Below are 11,641 nucleotides of genomic sequence, written 5' to 3'. Positions count from 1 at the left end.
AAGATCACGGTAGTCACCATAAATAAAAGTAGGTAATTAATTAATAAGGAATACAATGTAATGCTTAGTTGTATGGTTATATTTGTATATACAAAGTATTACTAGATATATAATTTATATTACAACTGATTAAAAAAGAATGTACAATGTAATGCTTATTCGTATGGCTATATTTATACAAAGTTTTATTAGGTATAGAATTTATATTACAATTGATTAAAAAGGAATGTACAAAGTAATGCTTAGTTGTATGGCTATATTTATACAAAGTTACACAAATTATTTTATAGGGTACAATTTTAGTGAGAACAATTTTTAAATGACAACCTTGAAAACTAAAAATTATATCAATTCTGTAATATATTAATATCAATTGATATTATGAAACGTATCAATTTCTGATATGCATGAACCGACATATATTTAGTTAGAAACTGATATATATTGTTGTGTGAACTAATAATAATATATTTTAAAATTAATATAGTTATGTGCTCTAATTTTAAAAATGTTTTTAAATGGATTATCTCCTTATATGATAACCATTATATTTGACATCATTATTATACTAAAGCGGAATGGAAAAAAATAAAGTAAAATTGAGGAACAATAAATTCATGTAAATTTCTCAGTTAGTTAATTAGATGTGCAAATAAACATGACTTCACATTTCTCGCTATCTTGAAATACTATACCATTTTCAATTATTTATCAAATTACATTTAGTATATGTTCATTACAACTCAAAATATTATAAGTTCAATGCATTCATACAAATATTAGCAAGTTCAATGCTTATCAAGTTTGTGCCCTTTCTCCGCCTTGCGAAATAAACATCTTCTCAAGGCAAAGAATAACTTCAGCCACCTCGGCAATGGGCGTCCATTTTGCTTACTTTTTCGATTGCAAACTTGATCAACTTCTTTAACTTGTTCCATGTGCATTGTTAGAGGCATCATGTGGTAAAACATTTTTCTCCTTGATTTTCTCTCGATCCTATGCCAACAAATGAAACGAAGATGAATGTGAGCAGAACAACGAAACACTAACACAGGACTCCATCGAGTAAATATAAAGAAAAACCTATGATTATACATGACACATTTTGAACATCATATATACTTAATCAATTTTCCACTAACTTCTAATTGCAAAGACAAGTCCCACTATTTGCCCACAAATTTATGTGAATCCAACAGAGCAGGATGGGGCTTAGAGAAAAACCGTCAAAAACCATACCTTCTGGAAACTGCGAATGCCTTTCCTTTCTTTAGCTCTGTATATAGCGTGTTTAATCCTATTAGTATTCATGAAGCCATCGGGCCACAACGAAGCCAGCTGCATTGCAACGAATTCTATCAAATATAATGGTTATCACATAGTTAGACAAATACAACATGCAAAGAAATAACCACCACCAAAGATAGATATTCAATTGACAGAAAGATAGATATTCAATTGACAAAGACAACGCACACTAAATCGTGCAGTTCTATTTCTCCAACGTAGGCACAAGCACAAGTGCCGCACAACAAAACTTACAGACGGACATGAAGTATTATCTTCTACAGAAACAATTAAACCTTATCTAGAGAAGGCACTAACGCTAACTCAACATTTAAATTACCTCTCCATATAGATTTTCGACTAGAGGACCGGAGTCTTCTTCTAGTCTCTGAGATGAAAACCAAATAAAAATTAGGATTGAAAACCTTAAAAAACCAAAATATATTATTTATATCTTTTGAAGGATCAGTTTGTTGTTTATTTTCCCATACTCCTCATTTTCATTTACTTTGGGGGGGGGGGGGGGGGTTCAACGGTTTGCTTGAGCTACATAAATCAAATACATACCTCAACATAAAGTTCATATAGTTTACAAATTTTATTTTCCAACACAACGTTGAAGCTGTGTTTTTTGTTTCCTGCCCGCAGCCCGTGATTTCACCATTTCAGCAACTTCTTGTTTCATCTTCAGTATTTTATCATACTTCTCTTGTTTAGCGGATAATCCCGCATTAGCCATAGCTTGAAGATTTCTCTGCCAATAAATATGCTTAATGAATTAGTAATTAACACAGTAATCACACTTGAGAACACATTATATTCGAGGCTAATAATGCCAAACAACAATAAATGTAACATAATCAAGAAGCACAAAAATGGTTGAAAGTATTTACTAAAAAGCATGTTATAAAACGATATTGAGAAAAAGTACAACAAACATCATAAAAAGTACAGAGTAAAAGAGATAAAGAGTGGCACGATGAAGCAAAACAAAGCAAATCGTAAAATAAATCTTTATTTTCGAGGATGGTGTGTTGGAAAATTTGTATTTAGATGGAAACAAGTGACGACAAATTAACATTAAAATTTTTGGTTTGACGAGGAAAGGCAGCAAGAAAAAAAACGATAAAAATAAAGATATTGGAAATATATGCCCCTAAATATCAAGGCTTATACTAAAGTACCCTCATTAAGGTATCATCTTCTTCCCCGTAAATGATTTTATATTATCGATTAGATGATGGTCTTAAAGATGCTAGGTATATCACCACGCATTTTTGCAAATAGATTTGAATAAATACGTGTTAATTCAACGCAAATAAAGCACTTGGTATAGTCCACCATGCGTCGCATGTGCTTCAGAGGCAAAAAAAATGTAGAATCCTACTCACTTGAGCGATTCCTCATTAAATGACATACCAGTGACATAAATGCTATAAACTACCATATATTATTTTCACATGTATATATATATATATATCGGCTTACAACTATAGAATTACACATATACATGTAATCTAAAGCTTATAAAAAATATATTGAGTCCATCACGTGTGACATGGAATAGACCTCCCGCTAACCAAAAAGATTTGAATATGATAAAATCCTAGTCGTGATCGCTACAACTCACGTTTAGACTTCTACATTAAAGAAACGCCGCTGGCCACAAGAGGGTGTGTTTTAATATAACATATCTAAGATACAAAAACTGTAGGAACATCGACGATAAACCTACGAACTTAGGCATCTTAATTAGAAACTTACAATGAGAGTGGGCAACTAATTTATTGTTTTGGTCTAGGTATGTACAGACATTAAAGAGTGAATGGAAAAATTACTTCCCTAACCATACTTGGATATATATCTCCATTGTAGTTTCACTATAACATTGTTTTCCTTTTCAAACATTCTACCATAGTACCAATGTTTGGCATCATTCTATTATTCAACAAGACATTCTTTATTTTATTAACATATATTTACAAAATTATGTATAAAGGGGTGTATTAGGGTTTTCACACCTCTTTAGTATAAAACGCAACACAAATTAAAGCCTTTGGATCCTTGGATTTGATGGTTGTGATAAGCTACATTATTAGACTAAGATGCTACATTATTAGACTAATAATCCACCATATTAGACTAAAATGCTACATTATTTTACTAAAACTGTACATTATTAGACTAATAATTTATGTTGTTAGATGACATGTGACATTAATCTAACCGTTTGATCAAAGGATCCAATGGACTAACAAGTTTTTTTGTTTTTGAACAATATTTACCATATGAATATGGATACATCCTTACATAATGTTTTAACAGCAAAGTAAACAAAATGAGACAGTAGCATGGATGGATAAAGAAAATTTTTAGTTAGATTTCGTTGGATGGTTCTGATCAGGATACTTGACTCGTTAAATCCCCCAAAGGTTTATAAAAGGGAATGAATTTCAAACTACAGAAAATAAAACTTCGCAAAACACGATCAGGTTGATCTTTCGTAATTGCTTAAATAAAGTCTTCATCTCGCAAACATAGACATCTACTTTAGATAGACCATTATTAGACTCTTCATGTGAACTTCACAATTCTCTTTGTTTGTTACTTGAGGAATTAGTCTATGTTGATAGGAAACATAACTTTAGAAGACCATATAAATTTAAGGTTCAGGAAAAAATTATTCCAAAAGTTAAAGTGCATCAGTTGTTGGTAATAAAGAAGATAGTTCCACAACAAATATCTACTTCTAAGCCATGCCTCTCAGAAGAGGAGTTCATTTCTAATACATGTCTTTAACATTTTGGATTTGTCTGAACCAAGACATGGCGTTCCATCTCGACACACTTCTATAACGTCATCATAAAAAAAGGTTATCAACATCAAAATATCAATATGGAGTATCATAATAATGAGATGACAAGACCAAAACCATCCAGCCAGAATGTATTCCAACAAAAAAATGATAGATGATTTTTATGTGAAAGCCAAATAGCAAGAAGGATAAAACACAGTAACCTTAAAAGTAAAAAATCTGTCATAAAAAGGGAAAATACCTCAGGGTCTCAATCTTCATCAAGTGGCCCAAAATGCTCATTAGACGGCTGATAACATCCTTTGGAATCCGTCTATAGCAGGAGCCCTGCAGCAACAATAGAAGACATGGTTTTGAGTTATACTAACAGACTAGCTAATTAAGCACATACATAAATGATAGTATTATAAGTTATCTCTATAACAAAAATGAAAAAAATCAATTGCTTTTGAGTACCGCTATTCTAGCCACTTTTGCAAGCTCCAGTTTTATTTCTGAAGGCAATCTCTTTTTGCCAGAGTGAGATTGATTAACAGGATCCTGAGGATCTGTAGAAGGTGGTCTAACTGTTTATGCAAAAACACAAAACAATAAATATGGCATTAATCACCAAATATAATAGAAATAAACTAAGATGTAATACAAGTAGTGAGATACATTGTGCAACTATCTTATCCAGCTCTCCAAAGGCATTCTCAAGATTTGTAATATTTGGAGATTCCTCCGGTTAAAAAAATGGTAACACGTTTAATTAGGGTGATAAAATCAAACTCAGTATGTGCACAGAAAAATAAGGCAACTCGATGAAAGAGCAGTGCACACCAACTCTGTATCATCAATGAAAGAATCATCGATGTTGTAGTCATCTTCATCAGGCATGTCGTGAAGAACAAGATCCTCCTCATCCCTGCTGCCATGCAAGTTCTGCATATAAAAAACATAATCCACCCCAATCAAAACCAAAACTCGGATACGAATTCACCAACAATTTTTCTAACCAGAGTGTTAAATGAAAGCTAGGCCAACAATATACCTACAAAACTAGGAGCTCAAAATATTAAAAATCACAATATTAGAAAGAAAATCTATGAATTAATTAACTCTGACATAACTGCACCAGCACAATTAACAAACATGCGACAGTCTTTTTATTTCACAAAATCATCAATAACAACGTTGCATGCAAGATTACCGTTTCATTGTTTTGAGAAGGCGCCGCAGGAGGAGAAGTTGGCTGCTCGTCGTCACAGGCTTCAAAAGATGGGCCCGGAGCCGACGGATCGGGCCCATCGGCCTTACTCAAATTTTCTCTTTTGAGAATCTTTGTCCAGGAAACAATCGTGGTTTCCTCGGGATTCAGATCCACTTTAATCTGCACTCGGCCGCCTCCGACCTGCACTGATGCTCCCTGTTTCGATTCGGGCCTATTTTCGGGCCGGACGGATTCAGCGCCTTTCCCCATCTATTCAATTTTGTGCTCAAATGAAGAGGAGTAGGTTTGTTTAGAAATCGGGTTAAATTTTGAAGAGAGAAGCTTGTATTTGAGTTGATGAAAGAGTGAGTGAGTGAGTGAGAGAGAGGGAAAGATGATTTTCATTTTCTCATATTGTAACCATTACAGCTAGGAATTAATGAAGAGCTTGTCTGATCCCAACAAATACCCTAATTTTAAGATTCCACCCCAAATATTTTTACAAATTCATTTTCGAGCCCTCTTTTCTGTCAAAAAAATTGATTTAAACAATCATAATAAAAATATCAGAGTTATAACCCACCGTCCACACTCAATATAATTCTAGTATTAATAGTAATAATGTGCACACTAATATCTTATTTAATATGTGCACACTAATATCTTATTGCCGTTTGTAACAATTTTAGTGAAATATTTAACAATTTTTTCTATAAAAAGCATGAGGATAAGTTGAGCTTAGGAAGAATCCAATCGGGCAATCTAGAAATTGTGGCTGGAAAAAAAAATGAATACAATCACGGTTGTCACCATAAATTAAAGTAGGTATAGAATATATGTTTGAATTTACAATTAATTAAAGGGGAATATACAAGGCAATAGCTTACTTATATGGCCATATTTATACAATCAATTTGAACGTTGTAATTCTTTAGTTTCTCTTGCAGTCCATTTGGTATTAATAGCTATGCTTTGATAGTTTTTATACCAGCTTTACTTGATATTTGGTATACAAGTTTAATTACTCTCTCCATAAAAAAAAGTTCTATTGATCGATACGAGTTTTAATGAGAAATTGGTAAAATAAAAAAGAAAAGAAAAAAAGTAGATAAATTAAGAGAAATAGGAAGAAAAAATAAATAAAGAGGAGAGAGGAGAGAAAAAGTAGGTAAAATATGACAGAGAAATTTTCAATTTTTAGAAATGATAGTACTATTTTTTGGACATCCAAAATAATAAAATAATACTCTATTTTTCGTAAACAAACTAATATACATTTGATTTTACAATTAATTAAAAAAGAATCTACAAAGTAAGTAGCAAACTAATATACTCCCTCCGTCCCAAGATAAGTGAGCACAAACTTTTCGGCACAGGTTTAAGGAAATGAGGTTTTGTTAGTAAAGTAGAAAGTGAATAAAGTAAGAAAGAGAATACCAAAGAAGGAAATGACTCAATTATCTTGGGACGTCCCAAAAAGCAATGTGAGTCGCTTATCTTGGGACGGAGGGAGTAAATTTGATTTTAGAATTAATTAAAAAGGGATCTACAAAGTAATGCTTACTTGTATGACTATATTTATACAATCAATTTGACCATTGTCATTTTTTTAGTTTCTGTTATGGTCCATTTGGTATTATATGTTTTAATAGTATTTATCCTAGCTTTATATTTGAGATACAATTTTAATGGAGCGTGATCCGTTGCTAACTTTTCTTAAATTGCTAATTTGCTAACTCATTAACGTAGTGTATTAAAAATGTCAATACGATCACATTAAAATGTCAACACATATTTGTGTTGACATTTTAATAAACTGTGTTGACATTTAAACTTTACTAATATAAGGTGGATCGAGCTTGTTGTAGATGAATTTTCCTAATTTAATTCGTTCTTCCACATTTATCACAAATATATTCATAATTATGGATCTAGATATGGTTCAGATGTCGACCAATCCTACCATCAACCTCGAAAATATTCAAAGCAAGGTTCACTTCCATTTCTCCACACCACTTTTATTTATTTTTTCTTTCATCCCTTAACTAAGAGACAGTACCTCCAACAATTCATCCCATCCGATAAGCTTAGATTTTGCACGTGTTTAGAGTTTGGAATTGAATGAATTTTGTATACATTTGGCCGATAAAATGGCATTAAATATATCATGTTCTCTCTATTTTCGTATTTTGACCGTTTTATAAAATTTTGTAGAAAAAGTGTTGAAAATAGGTGAAAACAGTGTGAAAATAACCGCACAGATCGAATAGGGTTTCTGCAATTTCAGCGACTCGCAGAAACCAACACTTTTTCCATAGGGGTCTCAATGACTCTGATGATTTCGCGAATTTTTGATGGTGATGAATGCTGGAAAATACAGATCACGACACAGAGATTTACGTGGTTCGATTTACTGAAGTAAATCTACATCCACGGGAAGAAGGGAGGGCAAGATTGTATTGCTTGATCTGGGATTACAGCTTACAACACAGACTTGCTATATGATATTTTATCTCTAGAGAGCTTCTTTTGAACTTAACCCTATCTATCTGATCTAGGTTCTATTTATACATTGAACCAAGATCGTGGCATGCAGCACCCTTTACTAGGTAGTGGATGTCGTGGAGATCGTGGCGATCTTGCATGGGTCCACTATCCTGCATGAGTTAATGACTGCTTGACACCACTAAATAGATCGTGGGTGTAGTGGAGGTGGAAATCCTGCATGAGTCCACTATCTCCTAGTTCGGTCGAATACTGAGACCGAACTGCTGAATTATTGCCGAGCAGCTTTTGCCGATCTGAGAGTAGAGCTTGATGCCGACCTGAGAGCAGAGTTTGATTGGTTGGCTTTTACCGAGCTGTAGGCTGGGGCCGAACTCTTTGGTTGTGCCGAACTGAACTCTTTAGTCATGCCGGACTGATACTCTTTAGTCATGCCGAACTGATACTCTTTCTTGGGCTTTAGGCTGATGGGCTTTACTGCTGTTGGGCTTGTTTAGTACGTACTCCATCACTACCCCCCCCGGAAAGCGAAGTGAATCACTTCGGCATTCTGGATAAAGGTACGGGGTAAGTTGATGTTTGTCCTCGGTCTTATGAAGTAAACTCTTCTTTGACCGGACTTGGTTTGTGTCCTAATTTGGCGAGTTTTATCGCTCGGATCGGACTTTCCGTTGTCCTAATTTGGGGATCGGACTTTCCCTTGTCCTAATTCGGCGAGTTTTATCGCGTGGATCGGACTTTCCCTTGTCCTAATTCAGGCAAGTTTTATTGCGTGAATCGGACTTTTGTTGCAGTTCGTTTCAGACGAAGTGCTTGATTCTTAAGCTGAATTGTGGTCTTGTATCCTCTTTAGAAGCTTGGACTTCACAATCGTTGGCTTATTGCAGTTCGTTTCAGACGAACTGTTTGTTTAAGCTGAATTGTGGTCTTGTATCCTCTTTAGAAGCTTTGACTCACAATCGTTGGCTTATATATGTTCTAAGAAGGGGATCAGCCTTCGAAGAACAAGATACCTCAGTAACATTTGTAAGAGACGACACGCACAGAGACAGACAAAACACATAGACAAAACGCACAGAGACAAACAAAGACCAAGCAAACCAAAGAAAGCACATTGACCGAACAGGACTCAAGACTGACTGACCGGACTGTCTCTTACAAATGGAACTTCTTGAGGTTGGAAATGTGCCATGTTCGGGGTACCTGTTCTCCTGACATGTGAGCCAATTTGTAAGACCCTTTGCCGAGGACTTCTGACACCCGATACGGACCTTCCCATGTGGGTTCGAGCTTGCCCAGCTTTTCTGCTCGGCTTACTTCGTTGTTTCTCAAGACGAGATCTCCCACTTGAAATTGCAGCTTCTTCACCCTTTGGTTGTAATACCGGGCTACTTGCTCCTTGTACTTGGCTGTTTTTATGCATGCCAATTCTCTTCTTTCTTCGGCAAGATCTAGCTCGGCTCTCAGTCCGTCGTCATTCATTTCTGCTGAGAAATTTAGAGTTCGGGGACTGGGTATGCCGATCTCCACCGGAATCACGGCTTCAGTGCCGTACACAAGACTGTACGGAGTTTCACCGTTGGAGGTTGTGGGTGTAGTTCGGTAGGACCATAGGACTTGAGGGAGATTTTCTACCCATTGTCCTTTGGCTTGTTCTAACCGAGCTTTTAACCCTTTCACCAGGATACGATTTGTTACCTCCGTTTGTCCGTTTGCTTGTGGATGAGAGACCGAAGTGAACCGCTGTTGAATATTCTGCTCTTGGCACCAATTCTTGAACGTCTTGTCGGTGAACTGAGTCCCGTTATCCGAGATGAGGATGTGGGGTATGCCAAATCGGCACACTATGTTCTTCCAGACGAAATCCAATGCCTTCGAGCTCGTTATCGTAGCTAATGGTTCAGCTTCCACCCACTTCGTAAAGTAGTCCACGGCAACGATTAGGAATTTTATTTGCCGAGGAGCTTGTGGTAGTGGTCCTACTATGTCTATACCCCATTGCATAAAAGGCCAAGGGCTTTGCATAGTGGATAGATCGGTCTGCGGCATCCTTGGGATATTTGCATGGATTTGGCACTTCGGGCATGTCTTGACGAGCTGCACTGCTTCTTGTACCAAGGTTGGCCAATAATATCCCCATCTTAGAACTTTTTTAGCTAAAGCTCTAGCTCCGATGTGGCTGCCGCACGATCCTTCATGAACTTCTCTGAGGATGTAGTCCGTCTCTTCTGGCCCTATACATCGTAATAACGGCTGAAGGTAGGACTTTCTGTATAAGACTCCTCCATGAAGTTCGTACCGAAGTGCTCGGCATGTGATTTTCCGAGCTTCTCTCTTATCCTCGGGCAGTTGTCCTTGATCTAGATACTGTAAGATCGGCGTCATCCAGTTCGGCGAGCTGGTTACTGAATGTACCTCAGCTTCATCAATGCTTCGATGCATCAATTCCTCCACCTTTGAGCTTGGACATGCGGCTAACTTACTTAAAGTATCTGCTCGGCTGTTTTCTGCTCTGGGAATGCGGATTATCCGAAGATAAGAGAAACTTCGGCTAATGCTTTGCGCTTTGTCTAAATATTTCCTCATCCTCTCATCACGGGCTTCACTTGTACCCAACATGTGATTCACTATGACTTGTGAATCACAATGGATTTTGAGAGACTTGATACATAGACTTTGCGCTAGCTGGAGTCCGGCAAGGAGGGCTTCGTATTCGGCTTCGTTATTAGTGGTTGGGAATGAGAACCGAAGTGAATAGGTTACCTCGTGTCCATTGGGAGCGATAAGCAGAATACCAGCTCCACTTCCCGTTTTATTCGAAGCTCCATCTACGAATCCGCTCCAGCAGTCCGGCGGCTCTTCTTCGGATTCCAAGGGCTGTGTTAGTTCGGCATTGGCAGAATTTTTCTGTTCGGCAATGACAGGGATTGCTTGATCGAACTTGGCCTCTGCAAGAAAATCTGCCAAGGCTTGTCCCTTGATGGCTTTCCGAGGTAGGTACTCGATGGAGTGTTCTCCCAGCTCTATGGCCCATTTGGCGATTCTGCCTGATGCTTCTGGCTTGGTCAAAACTTGCCGAAGAGGCAGATCGGTTAAGACGCATACCTTGTGAGCATAGAAGTATGGCCGCAGTCTCCTTGCTGCATTTACTAACGCCAGAGCAATTTTTTCCAGAGGTTGATACCTTGTTTCTGGACCTCTTAATGCTCGGCTTGTAAAGTAGATGGGAAACTGCTTTAGGCCTTCTTTTCGTACAAGCACCGCGCTAATGGTTTGATCGGATGCCGCTAAGTATAAGAAAATCACTTCGGCATCTGTTGGAGCAGAGAGAATTGGAAGCTCGGCTAAATAACTTTTGAGCTCGTCAAAAGCCTTTTTCTGCTCGGCTCCCCACTCAAACTTTGGTGCCTTTTTTAACACTTTGAAGAACGGCAGTTGTTTTTCGGCTGCTTGGGAAAGGAATCTATTCAATGCGGCTAGACATCCAGTTAGTCTTTGCACATCGTGTATGGACTTCGGCATCGCCATGTTCTGAATAACTTGAACTTTTGAGGGATTTGCCTTGAGTCCGTCCTTTGAAACCCAACAACCCAGAAATTTTCCCGAATCTACCAAAAAGGTACATTTTTGGGGGTTGAGTTTGAGGTTGGCTTTTCGGAGCACGTCGAGAGTGGATTTGAGGTTGTCTTCGTACTCCGAAGTGCTTTTGCTTTTGACAACTATGTCGTCGACATACACTTCAACCTGTTTTCCGATTAGGTGCCGAAAAAGCTTGTCTACCATCCTTTGATAAGTGGCTCCGGCATTCTTTAACCCGAATGGCATCTTTTTATAAGCGAAAA

The 11,641-nt window shown here is 37.0% G+C and overlaps 1 long non-coding RNA gene across 1 annotated transcript; it reads right to left on the bottom strand.

Moving 5' to 3' along the window:
- Positions 1 to 653: 653 nt before the first annotated feature.
- LOC121757242 lies at positions 654 to 5,699 on the bottom strand. Its single transcript, XR_006041206.1, has 8 exons — positions 5,295 to 5,699; positions 4,925 to 5,026; positions 4,559 to 4,668; positions 4,344 to 4,429; positions 1,855 to 2,041; positions 1,628 to 1,675; positions 1,240 to 1,338; positions 654 to 996 (listed from the first exon to the last, which is right to left on the bottom strand). It is a non-coding gene; the product is annotated as an uncharacterized LOC121757242 (long non-coding RNA).
- Between the last annotated feature and the right edge of the window lie 5,942 nt (positions 5,700 to 11,641).

This window comes from Salvia splendens, chromosome 12, assembly GCF_004379255.2.
Source record: "Salvia splendens isolate huo1 chromosome 12, SspV2, whole genome shotgun sequence".
In the NCBI taxonomy this organism is placed as follows: Eukaryota; Viridiplantae; Streptophyta; class Magnoliopsida; order Lamiales; family Lamiaceae; genus Salvia; species Salvia splendens.
This window is presented reverse-complemented; position numbering and strand designations above follow the sequence as displayed.